This window comes from Spermophilus citellus, assembly GCF_964194105.1.
Source record: "Spermophilus citellus genome assembly, chromosome: 3".
Taxonomy (NCBI): domain Eukaryota; kingdom Metazoa; phylum Chordata; class Mammalia; order Rodentia; family Sciuridae; genus Spermophilus; species Spermophilus citellus.
The window spans coordinates 67,135,593-67,156,688 of record NC_138184.1 but is presented as its reverse complement, the minus strand read 5'-3'; positions in this window follow the sequence as shown (position 1 = coordinate 67,156,688).

Sequence of the window (21,096 nt, the reverse complement as noted above, 5' to 3'; positions counted from 1 at the left end):
ATAGAGATAGAACCTGAAACTGCTTTATTGTGTCAAGTTTCAAGAAGCTAGCACAAACCGTGTTTGATTTAGAGTCCCAAATACATCTATCAGTATAGGAGAAAACAGAGTGAAACGCCAAAATTCAAACTGTTACTGGAAACGAACGCTTCAACATAGAAGAACGAAATTTGGGAAACCAAGTGGGCTTAGTGTACTGATCATTACCTGAAAGTGTCATCCAGTTTGGGTGAAAAAATAGTTGCTGAGATTTCTGGAGACTCATAATTTTTGGAAGCTTGGCAACCCCTTTCTATGAAAGTGTTTCTCCCCAGTCACTGCTTAGGGCTACATCAAGAGGAAACAGAACATAGAGATAGAACGTGAAACTGCTTTATTGTGTCAAGTTTCAAGAAGCTAGCACAAACCGTGTTTGATTTAGAGTTCAAATACATCTATCAGTATATGAGAAAACAGAGTGAAACGCCAAAATTCAAACTGTTACTGGAAACGAACGATTCAACATAGAAGAACGAAATTTGGGGAACCAAGTGGGCTTAGTGTACTGATCATTACCTGAAAGTATCATCCAGTTTGGGTGAAAAAATAGTTGCTGAGATTTCTGGAGACTCGTAAATTTTGGAAGCTTGGCAACCCCTTGCAATGAAAGTGTTTCTCCCCAGTCACTGCTTAGGGCTACATCAAGAGGAAACAGAACATAGAGATAGAACGTGAAACTGCTTTATTGTGTCAAGTTTCAAGAAGCTAGCAAAAACCGTGTTTGATTTAGAGTTCCAAATACATCTATCAGTATAGGAGAAAACAGAGTGAAACGCCAAAATTCAAACTGTTACTGGAAACGAACGCTTCAACATAGAAGAACGAAATTTGGGGAACCAAGTGGGCTTAGTGTACTGATCATTACCTGAAAGTGTCATCCAGTTTGGGTGAAAAAATAGTTGCTGAGATTTCTGGAGACTCGTAATTTTTGGAAGCTTGGCAACCCCTTTCAATGAAAGCGTTTCTCCGCAGTCACTGCTTAGGGCTACATCAAGAGGAAACAGAACATAGAGATAGAACGTGAAACTGCTTTATTGTGTCAAGTTTCAAGAAGCTAGCACAAACTGTGTTTGATTTAGAGTTCCAAATTCATCTATCAGTATAGGAGAACACAGAGTGAAACGCCAAAATTCAAACTGTTACTGGAAACGAACGCTTCAATATAGAAGAACGAAATTTGGGGAACCAAGTGGGCTTAGTGTACTGATCATTACCTGAAAGTGTCATCAAGTTTGGGTGATAAATAGTTGCTGAGATTTCTGGAGACTCGTAATTATTGGAAGCTTGGCAACCCCTTTCAATGAAAGTGTTTCTCCCCAGTCACTGCTTAGGGCTACATCAAGAGGAAACAGAACATAGAGATAGAACATGAAACTGCTTTATTGTGTCTAGTTTCAAGAAGCTAGCACAAACCTTGTTTGATTTAGAGTTCCAGATACATCTATCAGTGTAGGAGAACACAGAGTGAAACGCCAAAATTCAAACTGTTACTGGAAACGAACGCTTCAATATAGAAGAACGAAATTTGGGGAACCAAGTGGGCTTAGTGTACTGATCATTACCTAAAGGTGTCATCAAGTTTGGGTGAAAAAATAGTTGCTGAGATTTCTGGAGACTGGTAATTTTTGGAAGCTTGGCAACCCCTTTCAATGAAAGTGTTTCTCCCCAGTCACTGCTTAGGGCTACATCAAGAGGAAACAGAACATAGAGATAGAACGTGAAAGTGCTTTATTGTGTCAAGTTTCAAGAAGCTAGCACAAACCGTGTTTGATTTAGAGTTCCAAATACATCTATCAGTATAGGAGAAAACAGAGTGAAATGCCAAAATTCAAACTGTTACTGGAAACGAACGCTTCAACATAGAAGAACAAAATTTGGGGAACCAAGTGGGCTTAGTGTACTGATCATTACCTGAAAGTGTCATCCAGTTTGGGTGAAAAACTATTGCTGAGATTTCTGGAGACTCGTAATTTTTGGAAGATTGGCAACCCCTTTCAATGAAAGTGTTTCTCCCCAGTCACTGCTTAGGGCTACATCAAGAGGAAACAGAACATAGAGATAGAACGTGAAACTGCTTTATTGTGTCTACTTTCAAGAGGCTAGCACAAACTGTGTTTGATTTAGAGTTCCAAATACATCTATCAGTGTAGGAGAACAGAGAGTGAAACGCCAAAATTCAAACTGTTACTGGAAATGAACGCATCAATATAGAAGAACGAAATTTGGGGAACCAAGTGGGCTTAGTGTACTGATCATTACCTGAAAGTGTCATCAAGTTTGGGTGAAAAAATAGTTGCTGAGATTTCTGGAGACTCGTAATTTTTGGAAGCTTGGCAACCCCTTTCAATGAAAGTGTTTCTCCCCAGTCACTGCTTAGGGCTACATCAAGAGGAAAAAGAACATAGAGATAGAACCTGAAACTGCTTTATTGTGTCAAGTTTCAAGAAGCTAGCACAAACCGTGTTTGATTTAGAGTTCCAAATACATCTATCAGTATAGGAGAAAACAGAGTGAAACGCCAAAATTCAAACTGTTACTGGAAACGAACGCTTCAACATAGAAGAACGAAATTTGGGGAACCAAGTGGGCTTAGTGTACTGATCATTACCTGAATGTGTCATCAGTTTGGGTGAAAAAATAGTTGCTGAGATTTCTGGAGACTCGTAATTTTTGGAAGCTTGGCAACCCCTTGCAATGTAAGTGTTTCTCCCCAGTAACTGCTTAGGGCTACATCAAGAGGAAAAAGAACATAGAGATAGAACCTGAAACTGCTTTATTGTGTCAAGTTTCAAGAAGCTAGCACAAACCGTGTTTGATTTAGAGTCCCAAATACATCTATCAGTATAGGAGAAAACAGAGTGAAACGCCAAAATTCAAACTGTTACTGGAAACGAACGCTTCAACATAGAAGAACGAAATTTGGGAAACCAAGTGGGCTTAGTGTACTGATCATTACCTGAAAGTGTCATCCAGTTTGGGTGAAAAAATAGTTGCTGAGATTTCTGGAGACTCATAATTTTTGGAAGCTTGGCAACCCCTTTCAATGAAAGTGTTTCTCCCCAGTCACTGCTTAGGGCTACATCAAGAGGAAACAGAACATAGAGATAGAACGTGAAACTGCTTTATTGTGTCAAGTTTCAAGAAGCTAGCACAAACCGTGTTTGATTTAGAGTTCAAATACATCTATCAGTATATGAGAAAACAGAGTGAAACGCCAAAATTCAAACTGTTACTGGAAACGAACGCTTCAACATAGAAGAACGAAATTTGGGGAACCAAGTGGGCTTAGTGTACTGATCATTACCTGAAAGTATCATCCAGTTTGGGTGAAAAAATAGTTGCTGAGATTTCTGGAGACTCGTAAATTTTGGAAGCTTGGCAACCCCTTGCAATGAAAGTGTTTCTCCCCAGTCACTGCTTAGGGCTACATCAAGAGGAAACAGAACATAGAGATAGAACGTGAAACTGCTTTATTGTGTCAAGTTTCAAGAAGCTAGCAAAAACCGTGTTTGATTTAGAGTTCCAAATACATCTATCAGTATAGGAGAAAACAGAGTGAAACGCCAAAATTCAAACTGTTACTGGAAACGAACGCTTCAACATAGAAGAACGAAATTTGGGGAACCAAGTGGGCTTAGTGTACTGATCATTACCTGAAAGTGTCATCCAGTTTGGGTGAAAAAATAGTTGCTGAGATTTCTGGAGACTCGTAATTTTTGGAAGCTTGGCAACCCCTTTCAATGAAAGTGTTTCTCCCCAGTCACTGCTTAGGGCTACATCAAGAGGAAACAGAACATAGAGATAGAACGTGAAACTGCTTTATTGTGTCAAGTTTCAAGAAGCTAGCACAAACCGTGTTTGATTTAGAGTTCCAAATACATCTATCAGTGTAGGAGAACACAGAGTGAAACGCCAAAATTCAAACTGTTACTGGAAACGAACGCTTCAATATAGAAGAACGAAATTTGGGGAACCAAGTGGGCTTAGTGTACTGATCATTACCTGAAAGTGTCATCAAGTTTGGGTGAAAAAATAGTTGCTAAGATTTCTGGAGACTGGTAATTTTTGGAAGCTTGGCAACCCCTTTCAATGAAAGTGTTTCTCCCCAGTCACTGCTGAGGGTTACATGAAGAGGAAACAGAACATAGAGATAGAACGTGAAACTGCTTTATTGTGTCAAGTTTCAAGAAGCTATCACAAACCGTGTTTGATTTTGAGTTCCAAATACATCTATCAGTATAGGAGAAAACAGAGTGAAACGCCAAAATTCAAACTGTTACTGGAAACGAAAGCTTCAACATAGAAGAACGAAATTTGGGGAACCAAGTGGGCTTAGTGTACTGATCATTACCTGAAAGTGTCATCCAGTTTGGGTGAAAAAATAGTTGCTGAGATTTCTGGAGACTCGTAATTTTTGGAAGCTTGGCAACCCCTTTCAATGAAAGTGTTTCTCCCCAGTCACTGCTTAGGGCTACATCAAGAGGAAACAGAACATAGAGATAGAACGTGAAACTGCTTTATTGTGTCTAGTTTCAAGAAGCTAGCACAAACCGTGTTTGATTTAGAGTTCCAAATACATCTATCAGTGTAGGAGAACAAAGAGTGAAACGCCAAAATTCAAACTGTTACTGGAAACGAACGCTTCAACATAGAAGAACGAAATTTGGGGAACCAAGTGGGCTTAGTGTACTGATCATTACCTGAAAGTGTCATCAAGTTTGGGTGAAAAAATAGTTGCTGAGATTTCTGGAGACTCGTAATTTTTGTAAGCTTGGCAACCCCTTTCAATGAAAGTGTTTCTCCCCAGTCACTGCTTAGGGCTACATCATGAGGAAACAGAACATAGAGATAGAACCTGAAACTGCTTTATTGTGTCAAGTTTCAAGAAGCTAGCACAAACCGTGTTTGATTTAGAGTTCCAAATACATCTATCAGTATAGGAGAAAACAGAGTGAAACGCCAAAATTCAAACTGTTACTGGAAACGAACGCTTCAACATAGAAGAACGAAATTTGGGGAACCAAGTGGGCTTAGTGTACTGATCATTACCTGAAAGTATCATCTAGTTTGGGTGAAAAAATAGTTGCTGAGATTTCTGGAGACTCGTAATTTTTGGAAGCTTGGCAACCACTTTCAATTAAAGTGTTTCTCCCCAGTCACTGCTTAGGGCTACATCAAGAGGAAACAGAACATAGAGATAGAACGTGAAACTGCTTTATTGTGTCAAGTTTCAAGAAGCTAGCACAAACCGTGTTTGATTTAGAGTTCCAAATACATCTATCAGTATAGGAGAAAACAGAGTGAAACGCCAAAATTCAAACTGTGACTGGAAACGAACGCTTCAACATAGAAGAACGAAATTTGGGGAACCAAGTGGGCTTAGTGTACTGATCATTACCTGAAAGTGTCATCCAGTTTGGGTGAAAAAATAGTTGCTGAGATTTCTGGAGACTCGTAATTTTTGGAAGCTTGGCAACCCCTTTCAATGAAAGTGTTTCTCCCCAGTCACTGCTGAGGGTTACATCAAGAGGAAACCGAACATAGAGATAGAACGTGAAACTGCTTTATTGTGTCAAGTTTCAAGAAGCTAGCACAAACCGTGTTTGATTTAGAGTTCCAAATACATCTATCAGTATAGGAGAAAACAGAGTGAAACGCCAAAATTCAAACTGTTACTGGAAATGAACGCTTCAACATAGAAGAACGAAATTTGGGGAACCAAGTGGGCTTATTGTACTGATCATTACCTGAATGTGTCATCAGTTTGGGTGAAAAAATAGTTGCTGAGATTTCTGGAGACTCCTAATTTTTGGAAGCTTGGCAACCCCTTGCAATGTAAGTGTTTCTTCCCAGTAACTGCTTAGGGCTACATCAAGAGGAAACAGAACATAGAGATAGAACGTGAAACTGCTTTATTGTGTCAAGTTTCAAGAAGCTAGCAAAAACCGTGTTTGATTTAGAGTTCCAAATACATCTATCAGTATAGGAGAAAACAGAGTGAAACGCCAAAATTCAAACTGTTACTGGAAACGAACGCTTCAACATAGAAGAACGAAATTTGGGGAACCAAGTGGGCTTAGTGTACTGATCATTACCTGAAAGTGTCATCCAGTTTGGGTGAAAAAATAGTTGCTGAGATTTCTGGAGACTCGTAATTTTTGGAAGCTTGGCAACCCCTTTCAATGAAAGTGTTTCTCCCCAGTCACTGCTTAGGGCTACATCAAGAGGAAACAGAACATAGAGATAGAACGTGAAACTGCTTTATTGTGTCAAGTTTCAAGAAGCTAGCACAAACCGTGTTTGATTTAGAGTTCCAAATACATCTATCAGTGTAGGAGAACACAGAGTGAAACGCCAAAATTCAAACTGTTACTGGAAACGAACGCTTCAATATAGAAGAACGAAATTTAGGGAACCAAGTGGGCTTAGTGTACTGATCATTACCTGAAAGTGTCATCAAGTTTGGGTGAAAAAATAGTTGCTGAGATTTCTGGTGACTGGTAATTTTTGGAAGCTTGGCAACCCCTTTCAATGAAAGTGTTTCTCCCCAGTCACTGCTGAGGGTTACATGAAGAGGAAACAGAACATAGAGATAGAACGTGAAACTGCTTTATTGTGTCAAGTTTCAAGAAGCTATCACAAACCGTGTTTGATTTTGAGTTCCAAATACATCTATCAGTATAGGAGAAAACAGAGTGAAACGCCAAAATTCAAACTGTTACTGGAAACGAACGCTTCAACATAGAAGAACGAAATTTGGGGAACCAAGTGGGCTTAGTGTACTGATCATTACCTGAAAGTATCATCCAGTTTGGGTGAAAAAATAGTTGCTGAGATTTCTGGAGACTCGTAATTTTTGGAAGCTTGGCAACCACTTTCAATGAAAGTGTTTCTCCCCAGTCACTGCTTAGGGCTACATCAAGAGGAAACAGAACATAGAGATAGAACGTGAAACTGCTTTATTGTGTCAAGTTTCAAGAAGCTAGCACAAACCGTGTTTGATTTAGAGTTCCAAATACATCTATCAGTATAGGAGAAAACAGAGTGAAACGCCAAAATTCAAACTGTGACTGGAAACGAACGCTTCAACATAGAAGAACGAAATTTGGGGAACCAAGTGGGCTTAGTGTACTGATCATTACCTGAAAGTGTCATCCAGTTTGGGTGAAAAAATAGTTGCTGAGATTTCTGGAGACTCGTAATTTTTGGAAGCTTGGCAACCCCTTTCAATGAAAGTGTTTCTCCCCAGTCACTGCTGAGGGTTACATCAAGAGGAAACCGAACATAGAGATAGAACATGAAACTGCTTTATTGTGTCAAGTTTCAAGAAGCTAGCACAAACCCTGTTTGATTTAGAGTTCCAAATACATCTATCAGTATAGGAGAAAACAGAGTGAAACGCCAAAATTCAAACTGTTACTGGAAACGAACGATTCAACATAGAAGAACGAAATTTGGGGAACCAAGTGGGCTTAGTGTACTGATCATTACCTGAATGTGTCATCAGTTTGGGTGAAAAAATAGTTGCTGAGATTTCTGGAGACTCGTAATTTTTGGAATCTTGGCAACCCCTTGCAATGTAAGTGTTTCTCCCCAGTAACTGCTTAGGGCTACATCAAGAGGAAAAAGAACATAGAGATAGAACCTGAAACTGCTTTATTGTGTCAAGTTTCAAGAAGCTAGCACAAACCGTGTTTGATTTAGAGTCCCAAATACATCTATCAGTATAGGAGAAAACAGAGTGAAACGCCAAAATTCAAACTGTTACTGGAAACGAACGCTTCAACATAGAAGAACAAAATTTGGGGAACCAAGTGGGCTTAGTGTACTGATCATTACCTGAAAGTGTCATCCAGTTTGGGTGAAAAAATAGTTGCTGAGATTTCTGGAGACTCGTAATTTTTGGAAGCTTGGCAACCCCTTTCAATGAAAGTGTTTCTCCCCAGTCACTGCTTAGGGCTACATCAAGAGGAAACAGAACATAGAGATAGAACGTGAAACTGCTTTATTGTGTCAAGTTTCAAGAAGCTAGCACAAACCGTGTTTGATTTAGAGTTCCAAATACATCTATCAGTATAGGAGAAAACAGAGTGAAACGCCAAAATTCAAACTGTTACTGGAAACGAACGCTTCAACATAAAAGAACGAAATTTGGGGAACCAAGTGGGCTTAGTGTACTGATCATTACCTGAAAGTATCATCCAGTTTGGGTGAAAAAATAGTTGCTGAGATTTCTGGAGACTCGTAAATTTTGGAAGCTTGGCAACCCCTTGCAATGAAAGTGTTTCTCCCCAGTCACTGCTTAGGGCTACATCAAGAGGAAACAGAACATAGAGATAGAACGTGAAACTGCTTTATTGTGTCAAGTTTCAAGAAGCTAGCAAAAACCGTGTTTGATTTAGAGTTCCAAATACATCTATCAGTATAGGAGAAAACAGAGTGAAACGCCAAAATTCAAACTGTTACTGGAAACGAACGCTTCAACATAGAAGAACGAAATTTGGGGAACCAAGTGGGCTTAGTGTACTGATCATTACCTGAAAGTGTCATCCAGTTTGGGTGAAAAAATAGTTGCTGAGATTTCTGGAGACTCGTAATTTTTGGAAGCTTGGCAACCCCTTTCAATGAAAGTGTTTCTCCCCAGTCACTGCTTAGGGCTACATCAAGAGGAAACAGAACATAGAGATAGAACGTGAAACTGCTTTATTGTGTCAAGTTTCAAGAAGCTAGCACAAACCGTGTTTGATTTAGAGTTCCAAATACATCTCTCAGTATAGGAGAAAACAGAGTGAAACGCCAAAATTCAAACTGTTACTGGAAACGAACGCTTCAACATAGAAGAACGAAATTTGGGGAACCAAGTGGGCTTAGTGTACTGATCATTACCTGAAAGTATCATCCAGTTTGGGTGAAAAAATAGTTGCTGAGATTTCTGGAGACTCGTAAATTTTGGAAGCTTGGCAACCCCTTGCAATGAAAGTGTTTCTCCCCAGTCACTGCTTAGGGCTACATCAAGAGGAAACAGAACATAGAGATAGAACGTGAAACTGCTTTATTGTGTCAAGTTTCAAGAAGCTAGCAAAAACCGTGTTTGATTTAGAGTTCCAAATACATCTATCAGTATAGGAGAAAACAGAGTGAAACGCCAAAATTCAAACTGTTACTGGAAACGAACGCTTCAACATAGAAGAACGAAATTTGGGGAACCAAGTGGGCTTAGTGTACTGATCATTACCTAAAAGTGTCATCCAGTTTGGGTGAAAAAATAGTTGCTGAGATTTCTGGAGACTCGTAATTTTTGGAAGCTTGGCAACCCCTTTCAATGAAAGTGTTTCTCCCCAGTCACTGCTTAGGGCTACATCAAGAGGAAACAGAACATAGAGATAGAACGTGAAACTGCTTTATTGTGTCAAGTTTCAAGAAGCTTGCACAAACCGTGTTTGATTTAGAGTTCCAAATACATCTATCAGTGTAGGAGAACACAGAGTGAAACGCCAAAATTCAAACTGTTACTGGAAACGAACGCTTCAATATAGAAGAACGAAATTTGGGGAACCAAGTGGGCTTAGTGTACTGATCATTACCTGAAAGTGTCATCAAGTTTGGGTGAAAAAATAGTTGCTGAGATTTCTGGTGACTGGTAATTTTTGGAAGCTTGGCAACCCCTTTCAATGAAAGTGTTTCTCCCCAGTCACTGCTGAGGGTTACATGAAGAGGAAACAGAACATAGAGATAGAACGTGAAACTGCTTTATTGTGTCAAGTTTCAAGAAGCTAGCACAAACCGTGTTTGATTTAGAGTTCCAAATACATCTATCAGTATAGGAGAAAACAGAGTGAAACGCCAAAATTCAAACTGTTACTGGAAACGAACGCTTCAACATAGAAGAACGAAATTTGGGGAACCAAGTGGGCTTAGTGTACTGATCATTACCTGAAAGTGTCATCCAGTTTGGGTGAAAAAATAGTTGCTGAGATTTCTGGAGACTCGTAATTTTTGGAAGCTTGGCAACCCCTTTCAATGAAAGCGTTTCTCCCCAGTCACTGCTTAGGGCTACATCAAGAGGAAACAGAACATAGAGATAGAACGTGAAACTGCTTTATTGTGTCAAGTTTCAAGATGCTAGCACAAACCATGTTTGATTTAGAGTTCCAAATACATCTATCAGTATAGGATAAAACAGAGTGAAACGCCAAAATTCAAACTGTTACAGGAAACGAACGCTTCAACATAAAAGAACGAAATTTGGGGAACCAAGTGGGCTTAGTGTACTGATCATTACCTGAAAGGGTCATCCAGTTTGGGTGAAAAAATAGTTGCTGAGATTTCTGGAGACTCATAATTTTTGGAAGCTTGGCAACCCCTTTCAATGAAAGTGTTTCTCCCCAGTCACTGCTTAGGGCTACATCAAGAGGAAACAGAATATAGAGATAGAACGTGAAACTGCTTTATTGTGTCAAGTTTCAAGAAGCTAGCACAAACCGTGTTTGATTTAGAGTTCCAAATACATCTATCAGTATAGGATAAAACAGAGTGAAACGCCAAAATTCAAAATGTTACTGGAAACGAACGCTTCAACATAGAAGAACGAAATTTGGGGAACCAAGTGGGCTTAGTGTACTGACCATTACCTGAAAGTGTCATCCAGTTTGGGTGAAAAAATAGTTGCTGAGATTTTTTGAGACTCGTAATTTTTGGAAGCTTGGCAACCCCTTTCAATGAAAGGGTTTCTCCCCAGTCACTGCTTAGGGCTACATCAAGAGGAAAAACAACATAGAGATAGAACCTGAAACTGCTTTATTGTGTCAAGTTTCAAGAAGCTAGCACAAACTGTGTTTGATTTAGAGTTCCAAATACATCTATCAGTATAGGAGAACACAGAGTGAAACGCCAAAATTCAAACTGTTACTGGAAACGAACGCTTCAACATAGAAGAATGAAATTTGGGAAACCAAGTGGGCTTAGTGTACTGATCATTACCTGAAAGTATCATCCAGTTTGGGTGAAAAAATAGTTGCTGAGATTTCTGGAGACTCGTAATTTTTGGAAGCTTGGCAACCCCTTTCAATGAAAGTGTTTCTCCCCAGTCACTGCTGAGGGTTACATCAAGAGGAAACAGAACATAGAGAGAGAACGTGAAACTGCTTTATTGTGTCAAGTTTCAAGAAGCTAGCACAAACCGTGTTTGATTTAGAGTTCCAAATACATCTATCAGTATAGGAGAAAACAGAGTGAAACGCCAAAATTCAAACTGTTACTGTAAATGAACGCTTCAACATAGAAGAACGAAATTTGGGGAACCAAGTGGGCTTAGAGTACTGATCATTACCTGAAAGTGTCATCCAGTTTGGGTGAAAAAATAGTTCCTGAGATTTCTGGAGACACGTAATTTTTGGAAGCTTGGCAACCCCTTTCAATGAAAGTGTTTCTCCCCAGTCACTGCTTAGGGCTACATCAAGAGGAAGAGAAAATATAGATATAGAACGTGAAACTGCTTTATTGTGTCAAGTTTCAAGAAGCTAGCACAAACCGTGTTTGATTTAGAGTTCCAAATACATCTATCAGTATAGGAGAACACAGAGTGAAACGCCAAAATTCAAACTGTTACTGGAAACGAACGCTTCAATATAGAAGAACGAAATTTGGGGAACCAAGTGGGCTTAGTGTACTGATCATTACCTGAAAGTATCATCCAGTTTGGGTGAAAAAATAGTTGCTGAGATTTCTGGAGACTCGTAATTTTTGGATGCTTGGCTACCGCTTTCAATGAAAGTGTTTCTCCCCAGTCACTGCTGAGGGTTACATCAAGAGGAAACAGAACATAGAGATAGAACGTGAAACTGCTTTTTTGTGTCAAGTTTCAAGAAGCTAGCACAAACTGTGTTTGATTTAGAGTTCCAAATACATCTATCAGTATAGGATAAAACAGAGTGAAACGCCAAAATTCAAACTGTTACTGGAAACGAATGCTTCAACATAGAAGAACGAAATTTGGGGAACAAAGTGGGCTTAGTGTACTGATCATTACCTGAAAGTATCATCCAGTTTGGGTGAAAAAATAGTTGCTGAGATTTCTGGAGACTCGTAATTTTTGGATGCTTGGCTACCGCTTTCAATGAAAGTGTTTCTCCCCAGTCACTGCTTAGGGCTACATCAAGAGGAAAAAGAACATAGAGATAGAACCTGAAACTGCTTTATTGTGTCAAGTTTCAAGAAGCTAGCACAAACCGTGTTTGATTTAGAGTTCCAAATACATCTATCAGTATAGGAGAAAACAGAGTGAAACGCCAAAATTCAGACTGTTACTGGAAACGAACGCTTCAACATAGAAGAACGAAATTTGGGGAACCAAGTGGGCTTAGTGTACTGATCATTACCTGAAAGTGTCATCCAGTTTGGGTGAAAAAATAGTTGCTGAGATTTCTGGAGACTCGTAATTTTTGGAAGCTTGGCAACCCCTTTCAATGAAAGTGTTTCTCCCCAGTCACTGCTTAGGGCTACATCAAGAGGAAACAGAACATAGAGATAGAACGTGAAACTGCTTTATTGTGTCAAGTTTCAAGAAGCTAGCACAAACCGTGTTTGATTAAGAGTTCCAAATACATCTATCAGTATAGGAGAACACAGAGTGAAATGCCAAAATTCAAACTGTTACTGGAAACGAACTCTTCAATATGGAAGAACGAAATTTGGGGAACCAAGTGGGCTTAGTGTACTGATCATTACCTGAAAGTATCATCCAGTTTGGGTGAAAAAATAGTTGCTGAGATTTCTGGAGACTCGTAATTTTTGGAAGCTTGGCAACCCCTTTCAATGAAAGGGTTTCTCCCCAGTCACTGCTTAGGGCTACATCAAGAGGAAACAGAACATAGAGATAGAACGTGAAACTGCTTTATTGTGTCAAGTTTCAAGAAGCTAGCACAAACTGTGTTTGATTTAGAGTTCCAAATACATCTATCAGTATAGGAGAACACAGAGTGAAACGCCAAAATTCAAACTGTTACTGGAAACGAACGCTTCAACATAGAAGAATGAAATTTGGGAAACCAAGTGGGCTTAGTGTACTGATCATTACCTGAAAGTATCATCCAGTTTGGGTGAAAAAATAGTTGCTGAGATTTCTGGAGACTCGTAATTTTTGGAAGCTTGGCAACCCCTTTCAATGAAAGTGTTTCTCCCCAGTCACTGCTTAGGGCTACATCAAGAGGAAAAAGAACATAGAGATAGAACCCGAAACTGCTTTATTGTGTCAACTTTCAAGAAGCTAGCACAAACCGTGTTTGATTTAGAGTTCCAAATACATCTATCAGTATAGGAGAAAACAGAGTGAAACGCCAAAATTCAAACTGTTACTGTAAATGAACGCTTCAACATAGAAGAACGAAATTTGGGGAACCAAGTGGGCTTAGAGTACTGATCATTACCTGAAAGTGTCATCCAGTTTGGGTGAAAAAATAGTTCCTGAGATTTCTGGAGACACGTAATTTTTGGAAGCTTGGCAACCCCTTTCAATGAAAGTGTTTCTCCCCAGTCACTGCTTAGGGCTACATCAAGAGGAAACAGAATATAGAGATAGAACGTGAAACTGCTTTATTGTGTCAAGTTTCAAGAAGCTAGCACAAACCGTGTTTGATTTAGAGTTCCAAATACATCTATCAGTATAGGAGAACACAGAGTGAAACGCCAAAATTCAAACTGTTACTGGAAACGAACGCTTCAATATAGAAGAACGAAATTTGGGGAACCAAGTGGGCTTAGTGTACTGATCATTACCTGAAAGTATCATCCAGTTTGGGTGAAAAAATAGTTGCTGAGATTTCTGGAGACTCGTAATTTTTGGAAGCTTGGCTACCGCTTTCAATGAAAGTGTTTCTCCCCAGTCACTGCTGAGGGTTACATCAAGAGGAAACAGAACATAGAGATAGAACGTGAAACTGCTTTTTTGTGTCAAGTTTCAAGAAGCTAGCACAAACTGTGTTTGATTTAGAGTTCCAAATACATCTATCAGTATAGGATAAAACAGAGTGAAACGCCAAAATTCAAACTGTTACTGGAAACGAATGCTTCAACATAGAAGAACGAAATTTGGGGAACAGTGTGGGCTTAGTGTACTGATCATTACCTGAAAGTATCATCCAGTTTGGGTGAAAAAATAGTTGCTGAGATTTCTGGAGACTCGTAATTTTTGGATTCTTGGCTACCGCTTTCAATGAAAGTCTTTCTCCCCAGTCACTGCTTAGGGCTACATCAAGAGGAAAAAGAACATAGAGATAGAACCTGAAACTGCTTTATTGTGTCAAGTTTCAAGAAGCTAGCACAAACCGTGTTTGATTTAGAGTTCCAAATACATCTATCAGTATAGGAGAACACAGAGTGAAACGCCAAAATTCAAACTGTTACTGGAAACGAACGCTTCAATATAGAAGAACGAAATTTGGGGAACCAAGTGGGCTTAGTGTACTGATCATTACCTGAAAGTATCATCCAGTTTGGGTGAAAAAATAGTTGCTGAGATTTCTGAAGACTCGTAATTTTTGGAAGCTTGGCAACCGCTTTCAATGAAAGTGTTTCTCCCCAGTCACTGCTGAGGGTTACATCAAGAGGAAACAGAACATAGAGATAGAACGTGAAACTGCTTTATTGTGTCAAGTGTCAAGAAGCTAGCACAAACCGTGTTTGATTTAGAGTTCCAAATACATCTATCAGTATAGGAGAAAACAGAGTGAAACGCCAAAATTCAAACTGTTACTGGAAACGAACGCTTCAACATAGAAGAACAAAATTTGGGGAACCAAGTGGGCTTAGTGTACTGATCATTACCTGAAAGTATCATCCAGTTTGGGTGAAAAAATAGTTGCTGAGATTTCTGGAGACTCGTAATTTTTGGAAGCTTGGCAACCCCTTTCAATGAAAGTGTTTGTCCCCAGTCACTGCTGAGGGTTACATCAAGAGGAAAGAGAACATAGAGATAGAGGGTGAAACTGCTTTATTGTTTCAAGTTTCAAGAAGCTAGCACAAACCGTGTTTGATTTAGAGTTCCAAATACATCTATCAGTATAGGAGAAAACAGAGTGAAACGCCAAAATTCTAACTGTTACTGGAAACGAACGCTTCAATATAGAAGAACGAAATTTGGGGAACCAAGTTGGCTTAGTGTACTGATTATTACCTGAACCTGTCATCCAGTTTGTGTGAAAAAATAGTTGCTGAGATTTCTGGAGACTCGTAATTTTTGGAAGCTTGGCAACCGCTTTCAATGAAAGTGTTTCTCCCCAGTCACTGCTGAGGGTTACATCAAGAGGAAACAGAACATAGAGATAGAACGTGAAACTGCTTTTTTGTGTCAAGTTTCAAGAAGCTAGCACAAACCGTGTTTGATTTAGAGTTCCAAATACATCTAACAGTATAGGAGAAAACAGAGTGAAACGCCAAAATTCAAACTGTTACTTGAAACGAACGCTTCAACATAGAAGAACGAAATTTGGGGAACCAAGTGGGCTTAGTGTACTGATCATTACCTGAAAGTGTCATCAAGTTTGGGTGAAAAAATAGTTGCTGAGATTTCTGGAGACTCGTAATTTTTGGAAGCTTGGCAACCCCTTTCAATGAAAGGGTTTCTCCCCAGTCACTGCTTTGGGCTACATCAAGAGGAAAGAGAACATAGAGATAGAACGTGAAACTGCTTTATTGTGTCAAGTTTCAAGAAGCTAGCACAAACCTTGTTTGATTTAGAGTTCCAAAAGCATCTAACAATATAGGAGAAAACGGAGTGAAACGCCAAAATTCAAACTGTTACCGGAAACGAACGCTTCAACAGAAAAGAACGAGATTTGGGGAACCAAGTGGGCTTAGTGTACTGATCATTATGTGAAAGTTTCATCCAGTTTGGGTGAAAAAATAGTTGCTGAGATTTCTGGAGACTCGTACTTTTTGGAAGCTTGGCAACCCCTTTCAATGAAAGTGTTTCTCCCCAGTCAATGCTTAGGGCTACATCAAGAGGAAAAAGAACATAGAGATAGAACGTGAAACTGCTTTATTGTGTCAAGTTTCAAGAAGCTAGCACAAACCGTGTTTGATTTAGAGTTCCAAATATATCTATCAGTATAGGAGAAAACAGAGTGAAACGCCAAAATTCAAACTGTTACTGGAAACGAACGCTTCAACATAGAAGAACGAAATTTGGGGAACCAAGTGGGCTTAGAGCACTGATCATTACCTGAAAGTGTCATCCAGTTTGGGTGAAAAAATATTTGCTGAGATTTCTGGAGACTCGTAATTTTTGGAAGCTTGGCAACCCCTTTCAATGAAAGTGTTTCTCCCCAGTCACTGCTGAGGGTTACATCAAGAGGAAAGAGAACATAGAGATAGAACGTGAAACTGCTTTATTGTGTCAAGTTTCAAGAAGCTAGCACAAACTGTGTTTGATTTAGAGTTCCAAATACATCTATCAGTATAGGAGAACACAGAGTGAAACGCCAAAATTCAAACTGTTACTGGAAACGAACGCTTCAACATAGAAGAATGAAATTTGGGAAACCAAGTGGGCTTAGTGTACTGATCATTACCTGAAAGTATCATCCAGTTTGGGTGAAAAAATAGTTGCTGAGATTTCTGGAGACTCGTAATTTTTGGAAGCTTGGCAACCCCTTTCAATGAAAGTGTTTCTCCCCAGTCACTGCTTAGGGCTACATCAAGAGGAAAAAGAACATAGAGATAGAACCCGAAACTGCTTTATTGTGTCAACTTTCAAGAAGCTAGCACAAACCGTGTTTGATTTAGAGTTCCAAATACATCTATCAGTATAGGAGAAAACAGAGTGAAACGCCAAAATTCAAACTGTTACTGTAAATGAACGCTTCAACATAGAAGAACGAAATTTGGGGAACCAAGTGGGCTTAGAGTACTGATCATTACCTGAAAGTGTCATCCAGTTTGGGTGAAAAAATAGTTCCTGAGATTTCTGGAGACACGTAATTTTTGGAAGCTTGGCAACCCCTTTCAATGAAAGTGTTTCTCCCCAGTCACTGCTTAGGGCTACATCAAGAGGAAGAGAAAATATAGATATAGAACGTGAAACTGCTTTATTGTGTCAAGTTTCAAGAAGCTAGCACAAACCGTGTTTGATTTAGAGTTCCAAATACATCTATCAGTATAGGAGAACACAGAGTGAAACGCCAAAATTCAAACTGTTACTGGAAACGAACGCTTCAATATAGAAGAACGAAATTTGGGGAACCAAGTGGGCTTAGTGTACTGATCATTACCTGAAAGTATCATCCAGTTTGGGTGAAAAAATAGTTGCTGAGATTTCTGGAGACTCGTAATTTTTGGATGCTTGGCTACCGCTTTCAATGAAAGTGTTTCTCCCCAGTCACTGCTGAGGGTTACATCAAGAGGAAACAGAACATAGAGATAGAACGTGAAACTGCTTTTTTGTGTCAAGTTTCAAGAAGCTAGCACAAACTGTGTTTGATTTAGAGTTCCAAATACATCTATCAGTATAGGATAAAACAGAGTGAAACGCCAAAATTCAAACTGTTACTGGAAACGAATGCTTCAACATAGAAGAACGAAATTTGGGGAACAAAGTGGGCTTAGTGTACTGATCATTACCTGAAAGTATCATCCAGTTTGGGTGAAAAAATAGTTGCTGAGATTTCTGGAGACTCGTAATTTTTGGATGCTTGGCTACCGCTTTCAATGAAAGTGTTTCTCCCCAGTCACTGCTTAGGGCTACATCAAGAGGAAAAAGAACATAGAGATAGAACCTGAAACTGCTTTATTGTGTCAAGTTTCAAGAAGCTAGCACAAACCGTGTTTGATTTAGAGTTCCAAATACATCTATCAGTATAGGAGAAAACAGAGTGAAACGCCAAAATTCAGACTGTTACTGGAAACGAACGCTTCAACATAGAAGAACGAAATTTGGGGAACCAAGTGGGCTTAGTGTACTGATCATTACCTGAAAGTGTCATCCAGTTTGGGTGAAAAAATAGTTGCTGAGATTTCTGGAGACTCGTAATTTTTGGAAGCTTGGCAACCCCTTTCAATGAAAGTGTTTCTCCCCAGTCACTGCTTAGGGCTACATCAAGAGGAAACAGAACATAGAGATAGAACGTGAAACTGCTTTATTGTGTCAAGTTTCAAGAAGCTAGCACAAACCGTGTTTGATTAAGAGTTCCAAATACATCTATCAGTATAGGAGAACACAGAGTGAAATGCCAAAATTCAAACTGTTACTGGAAACGAACTCTTCAATATGGAAGAACGAAATTTGGGGAACCAAGTGGGCTTAGTGTACTGATCATTACCTGAAAGTATCATCCAGTTTGGGTGAAAAAATAGTTGCTGAGATTTCTGGAGACTCGTAATTTTTGGAAGCTTGGCAACCCCTTTCAATGAAAGGGTTTCTCCCCAGTCACTGCTTAGGGCTACATCAAGAGGAAACAGAACATAGAGATAGAACGTGAAACTGCTTTATTGTGTCAAGTTTCAAGAAGCTAGCACAAACTGTGTTTGATTTAGAGTTCCAAATACATCTATCAGTATAGGAGAACACAGAGTGAAACGCCAAAATTCAAACTGTTACTGGAAACGAACGCTTCAACATAGAAGAATGAAATTTGGGAAACCAAGTGGGCTTAGTGTACTGATCATTACCTGAAAGTATCATCCAGTTTGGGTGAAAAAATAGTTGCTGAGATTTCTGGAGACTCGTAATTTTTGGAAGCTTGGCAACCCCTTTCAATGAAAGTGTTTCTCCCCAGTCACTGCTTAGGGCTACATCAAGAGGAAAAAGAACATAGAGATAGAACCCGAAACTGCTTTATTGTGTCAACTTTCAAGAAGCTAGCACAAACCGTGTTTGATTTAGAGTTCCAAATACATCTATCAGTATAGGAGAAAACAGAGTGAAACGCCAAAATTCAAACTGTTACTGTAAATGAACGCTTCAACATAGAAGAACGAAATTTGGGGAACCAAGTGGGCTTAGAGTACTGATCATTACCTGAAAGTGTCATCCAGTTTGGGTGAAAAAATAGTTCCTGAGATTTCTGGAGACACGTAATTTTTGGAAGCTTGGCAACCCCTTTCAATGAAAGTGTTTCTCCCCAGTCACTGCTTAGGGCTACATCAAGAGGAAACAGAATATAGAGATAGAACGTGAAACTGCTTTATTGTGTCAAGTTTCAAGAAGCTAGCACAAACCGTGTTTGATTTAGAGTTCCAAATACATCTATCAGTATAGGAGAACACAGAGTGAAACGCCAAAATTCAAACTGTTACTGGAAACGAACGCTTCAATATAGAAGAACGAAATTTGGGGAACCAAGTGGGCTTAGTGTACTGATCATTACCTGAAAGTATCATCCAGTTTGGGTGAAAAAATAGTTGCTGAGATTTCTGGAGACTCGTAATTTTTGGATGCTTGGCTACCGCTTTCAATGAAAGTGTTTCTCCCCAGTCACTGCTGAGGGTTACATCAAGAGGAAACAGAACATAGAGATAGAACGTGAAACTGCTTTTTTGTGTCAAGTTTCAAGAAGCTAGCACAAACTGTGTTTGATTTAGAGTTCCAAATACATCTATCAGTATAGGATAAAACAGAGTGAAACGCCAAAATTCAAACTGTTACTGGAAACGAATGCTTCAACATAGAAGAACGAAATTTGGGGAACAGTGTGGGCTTAGTGTACTGATCATTACCTGAAAGTATCATCCAGTTTGGGTGAAAAAATAGTTGCTGAGATTTCTGGAGACTCGTAATTTTTGGATGCTTGGCTACCGCTTTCAATGAAAGTGTTTCTCCCCAGTCACTGCTTAGGGCTACATCAAGAGGAAAAAGAACATAGAGATAGAACCTGAAACTGCTTTATTGTGTCAAGTTTCAAGAAGCTAGCACAAACCGTGTTTGATTTAGAGTTCCAAATACATCTATCAGTATAGGAGAACACAGAGTGAAACGCCAAAATTCAAACTGTTACTGGAAACGAACGCTTCAATATAGAAGAACGAAATTTGGGGAACCAAGTGGGCTTAGTGTACTGATCATTACCTGAAAGTATCATCCAGTTTGGGTGAAAAAATAGTTGCTGAGATTTCTGAAGACTCGTAATTTTTGGAAGCTTGGCAACCGCTTTCAATGAAAGTGTTTCTCCCCAGTCACTGCTGAGGGTTACATCAAGAGGAAACAGAACATAGAGATAGAACGTGAAACTGCTTTATTGTGTCAAGTTTCAAGAAGCTAGCACAAACCGTGTTTGATTTAGAGTTCCAAATACATCTATCAGTATAGGAGAAAACAGAGTGAAACGCCAAAATTCAAACTGTTACTGGAAACGAACGCTTCAACATAGAAGAACAAAATTTGGGGAACCAAGTGGGCTTAGTGTACTGATCATTACCTGAAAGTATCATCCAGTTTGGGTGAAAAAATAGTTGCTGAGATTTCTGGAGACTCGTAATTTTTGGAAGCTTGGCAACCCCTTTCAATGAAAGTGTTTGTCCCCAGTCACTGCTGAGGGTTACATCAAGAGGAAAGAGAACATAGAGATAGAGGGTGAAACTGCTTTATTGTTTCAAGTTTCAAGAAGCTAGCACAAACCGTGTTTGATTTAGAGTTCCAAATACATCTATCAGTATAGGAGAAAACAGAGTGAAACGCCAAAATTCTAACTGTTACTGGAAACGAACGCTTCAATATAGAAGAACGAAATTTGGGGAACCAAGTTGGCTTAGTGTACTGATTATTACCTGAACCTGTCATCCAGTTTGTGTGAAAAAATAGTTGCTGAGATTTCTGGAGACTCGTAATTTTTGGAAGCTTGGCAACCGCTTTCAATGAAAGTGTTTCTCCCCAGTCACTGCTGAGGGTTACATCAAGAGGAAACAGAACATAGAGATAGAACGTGAAACTGCTTTTTTGTGTCAAGTTTCAAGAAGCTAGCACAAACCGTGTTTGATTTAGAGTTCCAAATACATCTAACAGTATAGGAGAAAACAGAGTGAAACGCCAAAATTCAAACTGTTACTTGAAACGAACGCTTCAACATAGAA